The sequence below is a fragment of the Macaca nemestrina genome, chromosome 12 (assembly GCF_043159975.1).
Source record: "Macaca nemestrina isolate mMacNem1 chromosome 12, mMacNem.hap1, whole genome shotgun sequence".
Lineage (NCBI taxonomy): Eukaryota > Metazoa > Chordata > Mammalia > Primates > Cercopithecidae > Macaca > Macaca nemestrina.
The window spans coordinates 52045442-52065272 of NC_092136.1; the positions used below are offsets into that span (position 1 = coordinate 52045442).

Sequence of the window (19831 nt, forward strand, 5' to 3'; positions counted from 1 at the left end):
TGAATTGTCATGCCAACTTTTCTGGAAAAAATTTCATGTAAGACAAAAATGATCTAAACTAGGTATTTCAAAAAAATCTTAAAATTGTCAAATAGTTAACATTTAAATTAAACACACACACACACACACACAACTGCACACCAAAGCTGATGGCACAAACCCACAAACATTCTAACAAGAATGGATCCATTAATACATGTGGTATTAAGATATTTAGAAGGCTTTTTAACAGAATGTGCCAAAAAATTAACCACAAACAGAGATATATTCACAAAGGAGTGTGTCCTAATTTCTACTACAGCAATTGGCTTAGTTCAAGTTCTGATGTAACATCTACACTGTGCCAATTACATGTTGTAGTGGTCTACAAGATAAAGAGAGAGAGATACAGAGTTAGATATAACTTATTCTATGAAGCCAAAGTTAGATTTTCTAAGTGCATGCTTTATCCACGTGATTACCCTCACCTTACTCCTAAATGTTCTTTCTCTCTATTGCCACTTGTTTAAGTTCTACTTTCATTCTAAAATAATGTCAGTTCCCACTTAAGAGTCTCCACCACCAATTTTGGCACATGATTCAGTGTTGCTACATTCTGTTTCACATATGTACATAGTCTCTTCAATTATATTATCCCTGCCCTACAGTAGCTTACTATATCTAATTTCTCGTGCCCAGAACAGTATAACGCTCGTCTCAAAATACATTTATATGAACAAATTTGCACCTCACTTGGATTAACATGTCTATTATTATACTTATCACACTGCATGGTAATAACTGGTTAAAAAAAAAAAAGTCTAGGGATTTGCTTCAAAATAAAGAGGGAAGTGGGTGGAGGTATGGATGAAGCAAGACTGACCACAAGTTGGTAACTCTTAAAAGTTGGTGATGTGTGTATTATGGCTGTCGATTTTCCATAATACAAAGTTTACAGAAGTTTGCTTCTCTTACTAGAGGGCTTCTTAAACACAAGTTCAAGGGTTTTCTTCTTTGTACGTCTATCCAATACAGAGTAGACAAATTGAACTTTACTAAAACACATTTCATTCTTTAGGTAGAACTACTTTTCAATGAAACTTCAACATCTTTTTGACGGTACTTTATTTAAATAATTTTTCATTAGCTCAAATAAAACATATATTCATTCATTATTTTCTGGGTCCCTACTTCCTAAGATATGCTGTCCTGGTAAATGTAGGATACCAAAAATAATTTATCCTCTCTAATAAATTAAGAAGGGAAAGAAGGAAGATGAAGAGAAAAGAAAATACTGTAAAATGCAGTAATACGGTTTTTAAGAAAGACATCTAAGGCATCTATGTTTTTAATTAGAAAGAAGGCATACAACCCATTCAAGGCAGACGGGTTTAAAATTTCTTCTCCCCTCCATTTTACAGATGAAGAAACTAAAGCCCATAGAGGGGAAGTGACTTGCCTAAAGTTACACTTCAAGTAGCTAACAAAATAAAAATTAAAGCTCAGATCTACCGATTCACAGTTCAATTTGAATTTTCTTTCTTTCTTTTTCTTTCTTTTTTTTTGAGACAGAGTCTCGTTCTGTCATCCAGGCTGGAGTGCAGTGGCGCAATCTTGGTTCACTGCAACCTCTGCCTCCCAGGTTCAGGCAATTCTGCCTTAGCCTCCCGAGTAGCTGGGACTATAGGTGGGTGCCACCACGCCTGACTAATTTTTATATTTTTACTAGAGATGGAGTTTTCACCATATTGGCCAGGCTGGTCTCGAACTCCTGACCTTATGATCCGCCCACCTCGGTCTCCCAAAGTGCTGGAATTACAGGCGTGAGCCACTGCGCCCGACCCAATTTGAATTTTCTCCATCATAACGCTTTTCTCTACACTATAATGTTAACTAACAAAAGATAATTAGTTATTTTATTGGTAGTAGACATTTCAATTATTTATTAAATCATTTTTTTTTAATAATAGGATAAGATGGGGAAGCCTAGGAAGAAAAAGTGCACAACAAATTGGTAAGATACTTATGTGTGAAAACTATATGTATATGCCAGGCTTCATCAATTTTGAGATACATTTAAGACATAGTATCCATTTCACAAATATTTTGAATACAGACAAGACATCTTCAAAAAATTCTAAAATATGAATTTAGAGATGGAAAACATCCATCTCTAAAGCAAGAAAATATAAGATATCCTATGAGACACCAAAAAATCACTGTCATTTATTTACAGGCAGTGTCACAGAGCACAAACACTGAGAGCAAGAGTCTCACCTTCTAAGGTAACAAATAGTTACTAAACACCTAAGGCTTGTGGCATTTTTTTTTTCAATTGAAGGTATAAATCAGTCCTCCTTGCTACTAGTTTCACAAGCATGAGTTTTGGAGTTAGACAAAGAAAGGTTTGAATCCTAGCCATGTCCCTTTAACTCTCCAACTTTGGAAAGTTACTAACTTCTCTGAGTCTCATTCTCCTCATCTGTAATATGGTATTCACATTTTAGAGAAATTATATGAGAATCAAATGTGATAATTTATTGAAGGATTATGGTACAGTGCCTAGATGAAATAGGAATCACATTAATATCATTTCTTCTCAGAATCCCTATGGGCTAAGTGAAATTAAACTAAAAGCTAGATTAATTTACGCAACTCTTTCCTCTCTGTTTAGGAGACTATCATAAGTCTGTATTGATCCTAGGGCAAATCCTACTAGTTTGGGTATCATTCTTTGAATAAGAAAAGCTTATTTTCTTGAAGTCTGTCTCCACCCTTCAATTGAGAACCAAAAAAATGGTGAAGTTATAAGTGTTTAAGTTGATCAGCTCTATCTAAATCCAGCACTTTCATTTTGTCTTACTGAACTGAAACTCTAAGCCTATTACAAACCCACTGATGAGAGGAACTATAGAACTAATGTGTAGGAAGAAGAAGGATATAAAGCCAAAAGAAACAGTTAAAATGACACAATTCTATCAGTGGTTTGTTGGGTTTTTTTAAACTTTAAATTCATGTATTAAACTCTTAAGAAAACAAATGTTCAGGAAAGCCAAGACTGTATCTCCACCATTCGGGTGTGTTAGTTAGTAACTGGATCCTTCAGATTAAGCAAATACCATCTTTCACTACATACAGTTTCAGTTTCCATCAGTGACAATCCAGTCATTTCCAAGATGGGAACACACCTACCAAGGTGGCTCTTACGGAGTAGGGACTGAAATAAGACTATCTTCTCTCCTACCCCAAGTTCAGACTAGCCAACCCACATTTTCCTGAGTATTCACTCATTTCAGTTGAATGCTTGTCCCCACTAATTATAAAAATAATGCTCACTCTTTTTTTTTTTTATTTTTTTTTATTTTTAGACAGGATCTCACTTTGTCACTTAGGCTGGAATACAGTGGCATGATCAAGGCTCACTGCAGCCTCAACCTCCCGGGCTCCCACCTCAGCCCCCCAAGTAGTTGGGATTACAGGTGCGCACACCACCTTGCCCAACTAATTTTTTTTTTTTTTTTTTTTTTTTGGTAGAGAAGGAGTTTTGCCATGTTGCCCAGGCTGCTCTTGACCTCTTTAGCTCAAGCGGTCTACCTGCCTCAGCCTCACTCATTTTTTAAAATTTGAAAAAATACTAAAAAGTACAAGCATTTTAAAGCATCCATGATCTTTCCAGTCAAAGATTAAAACATTACAAAGGGCCATACCATTATCTTTCCTATGAATTTGACCATAACTGTGAAAACATTTAAGTTTGTATAGAGTACCTGCCACTAAACACAATTAACTACCAACCCAAACATTAATATCTTTATTCCAGCTTTCTTGTGACTAAATTCACATAACTTTTTTTCTTACTTAACTCAATGGTTTCTTCTCAATTGTTCTGAATCTCTCAGCTATATATTTTGTTGCTAACCACCTCCTCTTTAAAACTCTATCCCAGGTTTCTCTAGTGTATTCCTCAGTATCTATAGAAATCTCTCCAACTAATCTTTTTCTTTCTTCACTGGCTCTTCTTACATAAACTGACAATCTCTAGAAAATAGATAAGGTCTGACTTGAATTTTCTTGTCAACGTTGAATACCCAGCACTTAGTACAGTGCCTGGCATCAAGCAGATGCTCAATTAACGTTTACTGACTGATTCTGCCAATCCTGACCTGTCCCTTCCTAGCTGTGTGAGCTTGGTCAAGTTATATCTCTCTGAGCCTTATCTCCCTCATCTATAAAATACAGATAATCAGAAGATGATATAATAAATATTTGGAAGGTTCAAAACAGTGTCGGCCACAAAGTAGCACCCAATAAATTTTGCTATTATCAATACACTCTAGCACAGGACTCAAAAATGTTTTCGATTATGATATATGTTTGACCGTTAAACCTATCTCTCAATAACCTTACTTTCACTTCATTCTCCTATAACTATCAAATAATATTTTTATGCTCTTTCCTGTATTACCTATCTCCAATCCATTAACTGTTAATTTTCTCTCCTAACCAACATAAAAAAATTATTTATCAGCTAAGCTGCAACATAGACTTACTTGATTTCCAAACCCTTAAATCTTCATTCAAATCTTCAATTACCATTTTTAATTTGTCACTCTTGTCCATAGTTGCTTATACCAAGTACAAACTCCCGGAATGTCATCCTCATGTCTTCTAATAACCCACATCCCAACTTCTGGTTCACAACTTCTAGTGATGGCTCAAAACTCACCTCTTTCAGGAAACCTTCCCTGATTCACTCCACACCACTCAGATTACTATTCTACTCCAAGTCGCCTCAGCACTTAGGTATTGTTATACTAAGGGCAAATGTGATCACAGGAAATAGCATCACTAAGAAATCACTTTCACAAAATTGTTTCTAGATCATAAATAATGGTCCATTAGTTAAAATGCTTTGCTGATCTCGTTAACAAGGAAACATGTTACACAACAAATGCTCTCTTTGGCTTCTGTCCTTGACTCTCTAACTCTTCACAAACCTTTTGTCCCATCCTCAAACAGAAACTCTATCTCCCATTTAAATACACTGGAAATATGGTAGTGGGCCACCTTCTTTTCTACTACTTCTTCTCTGACCTCAGTCTCTGCCTCCAGCCTCTATCCACACCCCATAAATAAAAATTCCAAAAGCTTCATATAGAATAGCAGAGATGCATACATACTATGTCTTTCCTGAGTGAAAAAAAAACAAAACTGAATTTACTTAACTACAAAATTCTTCACAAGGGTGATAAATTTCCCAACAAGCCTAATACACAATCGAACTCCAGAAAACTTATATGGAATTTTTATGGATAAATTTATGGAATAATTTTGGCCGGCGCCGTGGCTTACGCCTGTAATCCCAGCACTTTGGGAGGCCAAGGCGGATAGATGACTTGAAGTCATCAGGAGTTCGAGACCAGCCTGGCCAATATGGTGAAACCCCGTCTCTACCAAAAATACAAAAATTAGCCGGTGTGGTGGCATGTGCCTGCAGTCCCAACTACTCGAGAGGCTGAGGCAGGAGCTGATCACTTGAACCCGGGAGGCCGAGGTTGCAGTGAGCCAAGATCACGTCACTGCACTTCAGCCTGGGCGACAAAACGAGACTTTGTCTCACACACACAAAAAAATTTATAAAATAAATAAATAAATAAATTTATAATTTTATGGAAAATGTATGGAATAACGGGGCCTGGGCAGAGTGGCTCACCCCCGTAATCCCAAGACTTTGAGAGGCCACGCTGGGAAGATCTCTTGGGCCCAGAAGTTTGAGGCTGGAACGAGCTATGATCTCGCTAATGCACTCCAGCCTGGGAGACAGCAAACCCTGTTTCTGTTTACTTTTTTAATTAATTTGAAAAAAAGACATCAGGATTGTACTTATACGTTAATTCTCACTTGTGTTACTGTGAGAGATCTTGCATCATTTTTATGTTATATTACACATGCCCAACATGACAGTTGAGAAACTCCCCTGGAGGGCAGTTTTTCTGAGAGTATCTTCTGATGTTGTCTTTAAACCAGCACTTTTTTTTTAAATATAAAGAATTAAGGGATTCCTGACTGCCATCCAGTCAAAAGCAAACAATATGTATGCCATTACTTCGGAGGGAGTGAGTTTTTGTGCTGCTGAGGCAAAACAAAGAGATGGACTGTCACAGGGATGGCAGGAGGGGTGGAGTGCAGGAGGAGGATCAGCCCCGGTAGTGAGAATTAAAAACTTTTCAGTGTTTGGCCCTCGACTAGCAGTAAATTAACCTTCAAACCTAACCAAGACACTACCTGAGACCTCTACTCTCCCACACTGCAGAATCAGACAACTGTTCTTGCTCAACTACTCATAAAAGATTCACAACCTTCACCTACCACACATAAATCTACCGCGTTTGCTGCTAGTATACTTTGTCCTAACAGACCAACTAATGCCTTCTAGTCCAACAGCCTCCCGTCCACACCTCACATAAAACCTTCTCGCGGCCACCTTCCGGTTTCAGTAGGTGCCTCTTACTCCAGATCCACGTGTCCCCAGTTCTCCAGAAACCTTCACCTTCAAACCCCAAGCCCGTCCTCCCTTCACTCCCAGCTGATCTCTCCCCAAGCCCTATCAATGCTTACTTCTAAGAGGCCAACCAGACTCCCTGGCCCCGTGCCTTCTCCCTGAGCACCCTTTTCAGAGCATCACCTTATTTCCCACCACTTTCCTCCTCCCCAGACCCGAAATCCTGCAATCACAGGCCTCCCCCTTTGCCGCCACCCTCCAGCAAGCACGCGAGCCCGCTGCTCGGTTAACTACCCCGCCCCACCTTCGCCACCTCTACGCAGCCTCCTACCCCAGGCGGCCCCCCGGGCTCCGCGGCTACAAACCAGGCCCCACCGTACGTCCCCCTCGCGGTCCCGGCCCCGTGAAGGGCGGTGGCGGGGCCAAACGGCGCAGAGACCACCCGCGCAGAGGCAGGCGCCCTCACTTCTGGGCGTACCCGGGCGGGGGCGGGGGCGGGACGGCTGGTCGTCGCCCCCACCTCGGCCCGGCCTGCAGCCCCGGCTCCCGCAGCCGCTGCCCCAGCCAGGCGAGGAGGAGCCCGCAGCCCGGCCGCTCCCGTTGGCGCACCCGCCTCTCACCTAGACGCAGAGGCTCAGACCTCGCTCTCCCACTGGCTGTCCAGCGATAGCTGCGCCGCCGCCGCCGCCGTCGCGCTCTCTTCACTCGCTTTTCCACCGCCCCCGACCGGCTGCTGAAGAGCGGACGGGCAGTGGCACGTCCATTGGCTGAGGCCCTCACTCGCGTCAGCCGGCCCCGACCGCACCTCGCGATGTGAGTGGCTGGCGCGGCGCCTCTTTTCCACATCCGCTTCTGATTGGCTCTCGCGCACACCCTTAGCAGGAGGACCACTCCTCCTCCTCCCTGCTTTAGCTTCCCACCCCCAACCCGGTTTCCCTCCGGGCGGGAGCGGGGCAGGAGCGGAAGCCAGCGGAACGCGAACGGCCAATGGGGGTGAGGAGGGAGGGCCGGGAGGTGGGCCCTACGGCCGGCCAGCTCGCGGGGGAATGCTCAGCCAATGGGCCCGCGCCCCACATCCCGAGTCCTGGAGCGCCCCCGCCGGCTGCTGGCGTCCAGTCGGGTCGCGCCCAGGGCCACGCCCGGCTGTCCGTCGCGCGGGAGGGGCGCCAACCCCTAAGGTTGGGAGCAAGCGGCGAGGCCCGCGCGGGAGACAGCGGGGCTGCCGTTGTGGCGTGCTTAGCGCTATTATGGTGGGGCCTGGGGGCCCTGCGGCCAATGCTGGGCGTGAGGGATCCGTTCAGAGAACTACCAGCTTGGCAGGTGTGGCCCGGGTCGGTGAGAGCGGAGAGCTCTGTGGACCCCTGGAGCCTCCACGGGTCTCATCCAGCCCCAAGGCACTGTGGGCCCATTCATTCCATCTTCCACTTCCTCCAAAATAATACCCTACAAAACTTACCGGTAGTGACAGGAGTTAGAATAACGTTTACTTCTGAGGGGTGGGGGCACACGAGGGAACCTATAGAAAGCTGGAAACATTGCGTGTTGATCCTGGTGGTCGTTCCGGGCTGTGTACACATGGAAAAATTCATCGAGCCGGACACTTAATAGTATTACCAGACTCATACAGTTCATTTTAAAAAATAATAAAAGGATCTTAAGAATTCTGTAATAATATTACCACAACCTTTGGGCTCCGTGGGACTCCATTGTATAAACAGTCGGCATTAGGATTTAGCTGTCATTCAAAACAGGCAAGCCATAGGAAGAAAATAAAGGATTTGTGAGAAGCAAAAATGAGTGAACACTCTTGGCAAGGTGAATAGCATGCACAGGTTGGTATTTAGGGATGGGCCAGGATGGCTCAGAGTGATTTTTCGGTGGGGATTTACAGCTTGTTTCAGTGCCTGGCCCTGTTAGTAGCTAAAAGCAGTCATAGTGCTGCATCCAGTTGGAAACTACAAAAGCTCACTGAGCTGCCTACTTTGTGGCAGATGTTAAGTTCTGGCTCAGGAAACTAATTTGAATGCCATGGCTTCTGCCTCGATGAGCTCACAGTCTTGCACCAAGTACTGTCATTTCTGGAGGAGGGCACAGAACACAAAGCTAACACACTTTCTTACCCTCAGGGATGTCACATTCTCCTACTTGAGGCAAGACACTGTATGCCTGGAACCCATCCAGTCCAATAGCCAAATTCATAAATAGCCAGGATCAGGTGAAACACTTCTTAGAAGTGGGTCAAAATAGTCTCCCAAAACAAACGTAAGAACTTTGGACCAAATTCTAACCTGTAAAAGAACACAAGCAACAAAACAAAGATTACAGTATTCATATTTATTAATTTAGTCATTAAAAATTGTTTAAATCAGGTAAATGCCTTTATTTAAAGTGCTTGTCACTACACTAAGCATATAAACTTGAATAGGACAGTATTCCACAGAACATAGGGTTTAATGGAGAGACAGACGTAAACAATGCCAGTGTAATACAGGATGAGGGAATACCTAGAAAGAAGATGTAACTCAGCATGGGGGATTCGGGAGCATCTTAGAACACGTGTAGTTAAGTCAACCACTGATGAGGTTTATCAGTACTGATAGGGTAATATCACTATAGAAAATAGGCACTATTTCCAGAAAATACTTCATAAATTTTTCGTTGTTTGTGCATACGTCTTAATTTTAACAATTGATAGAAGTACAAAACCAAAGTAGTACTTAGTTCTGAGGAAAACATGATATAAATAGTAAGTAATCACTTAATAAATGATTCTCAAAAATAGCTGTACACTTGAGAGCATAAAGGGATCTCATTTGATTCAAGTCAATGTGTATGAAATGTGTACCTCCAGCAGACCCACACAAATGGACAGAGTGCTTTCTGGAGGAAGATTTTTAAAAAAATAGATCACTCTCCAAGATGGTACAATTTCATGGGTAGGGCATGTTGTATGACTTGAATCTTCCATAATATACCATCATTCTTAAATGAATTCAGAGAATTAACAAATCTACAAAGAGGGAGTAATTAAATAAAAGGCAGTGAAAGATTTTGCACCAGAGTTTAAACTAGAAAAATGTAATGACATCAATCATTCATTCATCTGCCTTTCCCATCTTTATTCAACAAGATCCCTGAAATTGGGCTGCCAAATATTGATTGGTATCAACTGCATTATAATTTTATCCAAACATGAAACAACTCTTCATGCTTTTGATCCATGCTATAAAAACAATATCTTGTAAATGAAGGTAAATTACATCAAGCCAAAAATGTACTATTATAGTTTCTAGCCTAAAGGGAGACACTATATATCACTGAGATACTATATATCATTGAGAAAATATATAGGAATAAAAACCAAAACCAATATGCTACCCTTAACGTGGTTAGCATATTGGCCATAACGTGGCTATTATGACTCTCAGAATTTCATAACTTTTTAGAAACAAAAAACAAGTTCAAGCATTTTTATGCAAATACTGCTCTGAGGAAACACTTTTCTTCTGGCATGTATCATTTTCTAACACATTTTTTTTTGTGGGAATGTCTTATTCAGTATAGTTATGATGAAGTCTTCACTTTATCCTCACAGCAACCCTATGCAAGTATTCATCTATTCATCTAAATTCTATAGAAGACAAGCTTGAGGCTCAGTGAGACAAGTAACTTGTCTAAAGACATATAGCTGTTAGGTGGCAGAAGTGGGATTAAAATCTAGATCGATTTGATGGCAAGCCCCATTATCTTTCTACTCATGCTACATTTGCCTCTTCCAAAACCAGACCAAGTCATTATGTCTTGTCATTATACATCTTTGTATTCCTCACAATGAGTAGTACACAATCTTTTTTTTTTGAGACGGAGTCTCACTCTGTCACCAGGCTGGAGTGCAGTGGTGCAATCTCGGCTCACTGCAAGCTCCGCCTCTTGGGTTCATGCCATTCTCCTGTCTCAGCCTGCCAAGTAGCTGGGACTACAGGCACTCACCACCACTCTCTTGACCTTGTGATCTGCCCGCCTTGGCCTCCCAAAGTGCTGGGATTACAGATGTGAGCCACCATGCCCAGCCTTCAGCCTTTTTTTTTTTTTTTTTTTTTTTTTTGAGACGGAGTCTTGTTCTTGTTCTGTCTCTCAGTCTGGAATGCAGTGATGCAATCTCGGCTCACTGTAACCTCTACTTTCCTGGGTTCAAGCGATTCTCCTGCTTCAGCCTCCCAAGTAGCTGGAATTAGAGGCACCCGCCACCACGCCCGGCTAATTTTTGTATTTTTGGTAGAAATAGGGTTTTGCCTTGTTGGCCAAGCTGGTCTCGAACTTCTGACCTCGTGATTCACCCACCTTGGCCTCCCAAAGTGCTGGGATTACAGGCGTGAGCCACCACGCCTGGCCCAGAATCTTATATACACACCCCTCACGGAATTCACCAAATTAATCCTTCTTTTCACCATGCTTTACTTTACAGATTGCATGACAATAGAAAATATAAACTATTTAAAAGTAACTATAGTACATTAAAAATATTTGTTTTGATAAAACTAATGAGAATACAACTTTCTTTGTAGTTGCTGTAGAAAACCCATCATAGCTGTCTAGAATGCACCAGAGATGTTCACTCTCAGCATAGACAGAGTTACAGGCAACTTTTCCCAAGTGAACTAAATTTTAATGAGAGCAGTATTCTCTATAGTTCATTTTATGATATCTGCCTTGCCCTGCACCCAAAGATGCTTCCAGAATAGGTCCACTTTAAAAATATTTTTAAAGCCTGTTAGTAAAAACAAAAACAAAAAATCCTGTTAAGGTCTATTAAGGTTTTAACATTTCCACCAGTACATCGATTGCCTGTCTAGGCAAGTACACACAGGTTCCTGTGGCTTCATTTCCTCAGTATCTGTTCTGGGTGTTTCAGAGATGTGTGAAATAAGTTTGGTTTTCATCTAAAAGGGAGTGCTCTGACCCTCAGATATTCTACAAGTTTAATCTAAGTGGAACAAAAATGGAGCTGCTATGTCCCTCGATCTTCTAAATTATTCTTTGTGTCTTGACTATTGACTTTCTGGTTCTCAACTATCTCCTCTAGACGTTTATTGTTAAAAGTGCCCTGGTATTACTGAGCTCCCAGGTTTTGGGAAGAAGAGGCACAGTATTTGTAACAAGTTTTAGATACCATCTGTTGTCAATTTCCCAAGCATCATTGTGAAAAGAAAGTAGCTTGTTGGCCAATTTATTTCCACATCTCATTAGATGGTCATTGTTCTGCCTGTCTTTTGTGGGTAGCATTGCCATGGTTTGGAGTTCATTTGGGAGCAATAGTAACTGTACAGAACTCTGGAAATTATTCTTCTTTTTCCTGTCTTCTTTTCTTTTTCTTTCTTTCTTAGGGATTTGCTCCCTTTGCACATGAGTCAGAACAGAGCTGCCACAGATGCCCAGAAATGAGAATGACTAATTTGACATATTTTATCTAAGGTCATAGCATGTCCAAGGTGTAAGCCCCAGACTCTGACTTGCCCTGTTCTTTGCGGGGTGCTTCTTGAGAATAGCACCTAAAGTCTCTAAAGTCTCTATCAGCACACCCTTGGGCTTCTAAGGTAAGGCCTCCTCCTGGGTAGATTTGCAAAGAAAGGCCCTAGACTGGGAGAACTTCACACAGCCAACCACACCTATGTGTAAAAAAACTTGTCAGTGTCTACAAAGGCATGACTCTAAGGAAATAAAACATTTGACTCATTTGCTAATCTCCAGTTATCCAAAGTAGAGAACAGTGCACAGATTACAGTTTCTCCATAAACAAAGCCATTCAATCATTCTATTATGGTATTTCTTAGAGCAGCCAGTTATTTATATATATATATATAATTAAAATTATTTTCATCTGGTTTTTTACATTTTTTATGTGCCTACTAGAAAAGTTAAAATTATATGTGGCTGTTAGCCAGGAATGGTAGCATATGCCTATAATCCTAGCTACTCGGAAGGCTGAGTCAGGAGGATCACTTGAGCCCAGGAGTTTGAGGTTACAGTGAGCTATGATCATACCACTGCATTACAACCTGGGGAACAGAGCAAGACTCTTTCTAAAAAACAATAAAAATAAATTATTTGTGACTTGTATTATCTTCCTGTTGGACAGCATTGATCAAGATGGCAAAAAAGGCCGAGGGTGGTGGCTCACTCCTGTAATCCCAGCACTTTGGGAGACCAAGGTGGGTGGATCACTTGAGGTCAAGAGTTCAAGACCAGCCTGGCCAACATAGTGAAACCTTGTCTCTACTAAAAATACAAAAATTAGCCGGGTGTGGTGGCAGACACCTGTAATCCCAGCTACTCAGGAGGCTGAGGCACAAGAGTCACCTGAACCCGGGAGACGGAGGTTGCAGTGAGCCAAGATCGTGCTGGTACACTCCAGCCTGGGCGATAGAGCAAGATTCAGTCAAAAAAAAAAAAAAAAAAAAAAAGGCAAAAAATGATAAACACAATAAAATGTAACTGCTACAGGAAAAGTCAATAGAAAGTATTGTGGGCACACAGAGGAACAACTGTGTAGGAGATTCTAGGAAGGCATCACAGAGGAGGTAATATATGACTTGAATCCCAATGGGTGAGTAAGGGTATTGATACGTATTTCCCAGGCAGAAGATGAGCATGTAGAATGTTACATTAACATGAAAGAGTGACTAGCAAGTTGAAACGTTAAAAATAGCTTGCTGTTTCTCAAGTTTGGCATAGAGGGCAGGGTGCTCACTGAAAAGTAGTAAGAAATGAAGTTGGGAAAATAGATTAAAGCAAGATGTGAAAAGTCATGAAAGCCATGCACTATTGATATTTTTAATAAAAAGGATTGATGTTTTTTGAGCTTTAGAAAGGTAACTCCAGTGGCCACATGGAAGTTGAACTAAAGAGAAGAAAAGACTTGGGGTGGGAGAATAGGAAACAAAGGTAGGAAGTTTAAATGACTATAATTTTGGGCAATGGTAGTGGGAATGCAGAGGATAGGGCCACAAAAAGTATCTCAGAAGTAGAATTGACGAAAACTGGTAACTCATGTAGGAGAAATAAAGGAAAGAGAGGAATTAAGAGAGATGGCCGAAAGTGTTCCCACTAGGTCATAGGCTGGAGTGACAATTTCCTTCTGTTCATTCAACAGATATGCTGAAGGCCCATACGGGTGCCAGGTAGTAGGGTATTGGTGCTTAATGGGCTGCCAGTGACAATGTCATAACGTTGTGTGATTCAGTTTAAAACATTTACTAGAGATCAGGCATGAGCCACGGTGCCTGTAATCCTAGCACTTTGGGAGGCTGAGGTGACCACTTGAGGTCAGGAGTTCAAGACCAGCCTGGCCAATATGGTGAAACCCCATCTCTACCAAAAATACAAAAAAAAAAAAAAAAAATTAGCCGGGCATGGTGGCACGTGCCTGTAATCCCAATTATTTGGGAAGCTGTGGCAGAAGAATGGCTAGAACCCAGGAGACAGAGGTTACAGTGAGCTGACATCATGCCATTGCACTCCAGCCTGGGCAACAGAGAGAGACTCCGTCTCAAAAAAAAAAAAAAAAAAATTTCTATTTTATGTACTGTTCCTTGTGTAAGAGCATGTACTTACCTTAAATCCTGTCCTTAGGTCTAAACAACCTTGACCATAAATCAGGCCCTAGGCATATTCACATAACATTTTTGGCTTTTCCTACAGTTGCCCTACACATTCCCTCCCTATGGTATATAAGCCCTGGGTCTAGGAGGTAATGTTATAGGGGTCCATCTTCTTGTCTTGCTGCTGCCCAAAACACAGACATGGCTTCCTCTTATAAGTCCCTATTAAATGTTTTTTGTTTTGTTTTTGAGAAACTTAGTTTTTCAGCCTCTTTCTTCAACCTCTCAGCTCCCTTGGACCTCTGTGGGTAGATTTGCGTAGACCTGCCCACCACAGATATGTGGCAAGCCAGGCAGGAGCTGAGAGACCAAGAAATGGGCAAAGGAAATAAAGCATCCATGGGGGAAATCCCAAGGTGGCCAGCCACTTCAATGTGGAGTGGTGTGGCTTACCTGTTAGACATTGGTAGGCCACCAAGCAAATCCAGAAACACCCTGAAAATGCTGATGGATTTAGAGCGATCATTAACTGTGAGCCATCTGTCACACATCACACTGCTGTAAGGAAGAGTAGTGAGTAGCTGATGCAGTCAGTTGGCTGCTTCTGTGGGTAGTCCATTTGACAGTGGAAGCCCAGCTAACAGCAGAAGCAAAGTAAGATGGCTTGAGGAAACACTTTTAAAAAGTGTTTTTTAAAGAGCTCTATAGTCAAAAGTACATGTATACTGTTTTAAGACCTCTGTTCTCTCTGTAAAACTTCTCAGTTGACTGAATTCTGTTTTTCTATCTGTCTGTCCCTCCTTTCTCTTGACGCCCTTGATATCACATGAGGGACCTGAAAAAGGGAATTTGAAATAGCTTGGTGTGTTAGTCCATTCTAACACTGCCATAAAAAAATACCTGGGACTGGGTAATTTATAAGAAAATAGGTTGAATTGGCTCAGGTTCTGCAGGCTGTACTAGAAGCATATCCGCTTCTGCCTCTAGTGAGGCCTCAGGAAATTTATAATCATTGCAGGAGACAAAGCAGGAGCCAGCATTTTGCAATGGCTGGAGCATAAGTGGGGCAGGGAAGTGCCGCACATTTTTAAACAACCAGATCTCATGAGAACGCTATCTCGAGAACAGCACTAGGGGGAAGGCGTTAACCATTCATGAGAAACTACCCCCATGATCCAATCACCTCCCACCAGGCCCCACCTCCAGCATTGGGGATTACAATTCAACATGAAATTGGGTGGGGACACGGATCCAAATTATATAATTCTGCTCCTCATCCCTCCCAAATCTCATGTCCTTCTCACATTGCAACATAAAATCATGCCTTCCCAACAGTCCCCCCAAATCTTAACTCATTTCAGCATTAACTCAGAAGTCCAAAGTGTCATCTGAGACAAGGCAAATTCCTTATGCCTATGATCCTGTAAAATAAAAAGCAAGTTATTTACTTCTAAGATACAATGAGGGTATAAGCAGTGGGTAAGTACTCCTGTTCCAAAAGAGACATCAGCCAAAAGAAAGGTGCTACAGCCACCAAGCAAGACTGAAACACAGCAGGGCAGCCATTAAATCTTAAAGCTCCAAAATAATCTTCTTTGGCTTCATGTCTTACAATCAGGATGCACCTGGTGCAAGGGGTGGGCTCCCAAGGCCTCAGGCAACTCTGCCCCCATGGCTGCTCTCATGGGCTGATATTGGGTGCTTATGGCTTTCCAAGTGCATGTTGTAAGCTGTTTGTGGCTCTACCATTCTAGGGTCTGGAGGAAAGTGGCCCTCTTCCCACAAATCCACTAGGCAGTGCCACAGTGGTGATTCTGTATGGGGGCTCCAACCCCACATTTCTCTTCCACACTGCCCTTATAGAAATTCTCCGTGAGGGCTCTGCCCCTGCAGCAGGTTTCTGCCTGGACATCCAGGCTGTTCCATTCATTCTCTGAAATCTAGGCAGAGGCTCTCAAACCTCAAATCTTGCATTCTGCACACCCATAGCCTTAACACCATGTAGAGGCCACCAAGGTTTATGGCTTGCACCCTCTGAAGCGGTGTCCCAAGCTGTACCTGGGTTCCTTTCAGGCACGGCTGGAGCTGGAGTGACTGGTATGTAGGCATCAGTGTCTTGAGGCTGCACAGTGCTGCAAGGCCCTGGGTATGGTTCACAAAACTATTGTTTTCCTAGGGCTCTGGGCCTGTGATGGGAAGGGCTGCCACAGAGGGTCTCTGAAGTGCCTTCGAAGCATTTTCCCCATTGTCTTGACTATCAGTACTTGCCTTCCTTTTAGTTATGCAAATTTCTGCAGCTGTTTGAATTCCTCCCCAGAAAATGGGCTTTTCTTTTCTAACACATAGTCAGGCTGCAAGTTTTCCAAACTTTTATACTCTGCTTCCCTTTTAAATATAAGTTTGATTTTTACATAATTTCTTTGTTCACATATATGAGCATAGGTTGTTAGAAGCAGCCAGGCCACATCTTGAACACTTGGCTGCTTAGAAATTTCTTCCATCAGATACCCTATGTTATCACTCTAAAGTTCTTTCGCCGATCCACAGGGCCACAGGCAATAGTGCAGACAGCTTCTTTGCCAAGAGGTAACAAAAGTGACCTATGCTCCAGTTCCCAATAAGTTCCTTATCTCCATCTGAGACCTCATCAGCCTGGACTTCACTGTCCATAACACAATCTGCATTGTGGTCACAACCATTCAACAAGTCCCTAGGAAGCTCCTAACTTTTCCTCATCTTTCTGTCTTCTTCTGAGCCCTCCAAACTCTTCCAACCTCTGCCTATTACTTGGTTCCAAAACTACTTCCACATTTCCAGGTACTTCCACATTTCCAAAACTACTTCCACATTTCTTTGTAGCACTGCATCACTCCTCAGTACCAATTTTCTGTATTAGTTCATTCTTGCACTTCTATAATGTAATACTTGAGACTGGGTAATTTATAAGAAAAAAGGTTGAATTGGTTCATGATTTTGCAGGCTGTACAGGAAGACTGTACAGTGGCTTCTGCTTCTAGGGAGGTCTCAGGAAACTTACAATCATGGCAGAAGGTGAAGGAGGAGCCAGCACTTCCCATGGTTGGAGTAGAAGGAGAGAGATAGAGGGAAGTGCCACACATTTTTAAATAATCAGATCTTGTGAGAACTCTATCACGAGAACAGCACTAGGTGGATGGTAGTAAACCATTCATGAGAAACCACCCCCATGATCCAGTCACCTCCCACCAGGCCCCACCTCCAGCACTGGGAATTAAATTTCAACATGACATTTGGGCAGCGACACAGGTCCAAACCATGTCACCTGAGATCTCTGGGAAAAACAGGGAAAGCTGACAAAGACTCCTTTTTTGGGAAGGAATCTCTGTTTTTCCTCATGGAACCCTAAAAGTTGTAAATGGATAGATTCCACTCAAGTTTAAAACTGCTCTCTTTTGTATTGTTTTATCTTTTGTATATTTTAGGTATGCGGGGACATAAGAGGTTACTTTGTACTATGAGAGGACTTGACATCAGTGTGTATAATGGCTGGAAGTCATGGGCAAGAGCTACAGTGTTAGAGGTGACTGATGACAGTTGCTTACACTAAATGGTTATTTCCACAAGGAACTACCTGTGTTTCTTTGGTTTATGTATCTAGAGGATACAGAAACTCTTGATACTGAGAGATAAAACTCCATGGGGGACGGGCTGATCACTGAATTGGCTGATTGGCATGGGGTTGCCCACCAGCCTCAGGGAAATGGTCTTGCAGGAGGTGCACTGTGGTAGCATTGCATTAACCAGGTCATGGTTTTTCTTTTTAAGGACCCAGGATTCAGCATAAAATGGAATCCTTGATTTCGTGGGATCTAAGTCTTCTGCCTTTCAGTAAACATTAGGCCCTAAAAACTGCATGCTTTCTTTCCTCTGTTCATTGAAGGGTCATATAGTTTGGCTCTGTGTCCCCACCCAAATCTCATCTTGTAGCTCCCATAATTCCCATGTGTTGTGGGAAGGATCCAGTGAGAGATAACTGAATCATGAGCGTGGGTCTTTCCTGTTCTGTTCTCGTGATAGTGAATAAGTCTCAAGATCTGATGGTTTTAAAAATGGGTTTCCCTGCACAAATCTCTCTTTGCCTCCCACCATACTCCTTGCCTTCCCCTATGATGTGATGCCTCCCCAGCCACATGGAACTGTAAGTCCATTAAACCCTTTTCCTGTATAAATTACCCAGTCCTGGGTGTATCTTTATTAGCAGCATGAAAACAGGTTAATACAAAGGGCTTCACCCTGAAGCTGGTAATCTAATTAAGAAGCTAAGTTAAAAAGAAGATACTTTCTGTCAATCTTATCTTCAGATAATGATGTTTAGGTCTAAGTTCTGTGCCTTTGAAATTAAACTTTTCCTTTTTTTTTTTTTTAATACTTTAAGTTCTAGGGTACATGTGCACAATATGCATGTTTGTTACGTAGGTATACATGTGCCATGTTGGTTTACTGCACCCATCAACTCATCATTTACATTACGTATTTCTCCTAATACTATCCCTCCCCCAGCCCACCACTCCCCAACAGCCCCCAGTTTGTGATGTTCCTCTCCCTGTGTCCATGTGCTCTCATTGTTCAGTTCCCACTTATGAGTGAGAATATGTGGTGTTTGGTTTTCTGCCCTTGTGATATTTTGCTGAGAATGATGGTTTCCAGCTTCATCCATGTCCCTGCAAAGGACATGAACTCATCCATTTTTATGGCTGCATAATATTCCATGGAGCATATGTGCCACATTTTCTTTATCCAGTCTATTATTGATAGACATTTGGGTTGGTTCCACATCTTTCTACTGTGAATAGTGCCACAATAAACATGCATGTGCATGTGTCTTTATAGTAGCATGATTTCTAATCCTTTGGGTATATACCCAGTAATGAGATTACTGGGTCAAATGGTATTTCTAGTTTTAGATCCTTGAGGAATCACCACACTGTCTTCCACAATGTTTGAACTAATTTACACTCCCACCAACAGTGTGAAAGCATTCCTATTTCTCCAAATCCTCTTCAGTATCTGTTGTTGAGATGGTATCTCACTGTGGTTTTGATTTGCATTTCTCTGATAACCAGTGATCATGAGCATTTTTTCATATGTCTGTTGTCTGCATAAATGTCTTCTTTGAGAAGTGTCTGTTCATATGCTTTGTCCACTTTTTGATGGGGCTGTCTGTTTTTCTCTTACAAATTTGTTTAAGTTCTTTCTAGATTCTGGATATTAGCCCTTTGTCAGATGGGTAAATTACAAAAATTTTCCCCCATTCTGTATGTTGCCTGTTCACTCTGATGATAGTCTCTTTTGCTGTGCAGAAGCTCTTTAGTTCAATTTGATCTCATTTGTCTATTTTGGCTTTTGTTGCCATTGCTTTTGGTGTTTCACTCATGAAGTCTTTGCCCATGCCTATGTCCTGAATGGTATTGCTTAGGTTTTCTTCTAGAGTTTTTACGGTTTTAGGTCTTAAATTTAAGTCTTTAATCCATCTTGAGTTAATTTTTGTATAAGGAAGTGATCTAGTTTCAGCTTCCTACATATGGCTAGCCAGTTTTCCCAGCACCATTTATTAAATAGGGAACCCTTTCCCCATTTCTTGTTTTTGTCAGGTTTCTCAAAGATTAGATGGTTGTAGATGTGTGGTGTTATTTCTGAGGCTTCTGTTATGTTTCATTGGTTTATGTGTTTGTTTTGGCACCAGTACCATGCATTTTGGTTACTGTAGACTTGT

The 19831-nt window shown here is 41.8% G+C and overlaps 1 protein-coding gene across 3 annotated transcripts in view; it reads right to left on the reverse strand.

Annotated features, from left to right (window-relative positions):
- Positions 1–7255, reverse strand: part of LOC105486916 (fatty acyl-CoA reductase 1) — a 64076-nt gene extending 56821 nt beyond the window's left edge. For all 3 annotated transcript variants that reach the window (XM_011750057.2, XM_024794468.2, XM_011750055.2), the window contains exon 1: positions 7102–7255. The gene's annotated coding sequence lies outside the window, so the exon portion shown is untranslated. The remainder of the gene's footprint in view (positions 1–7101) is intronic.
- Positions 7256–19831: the final 12576 nt, after the last annotated feature.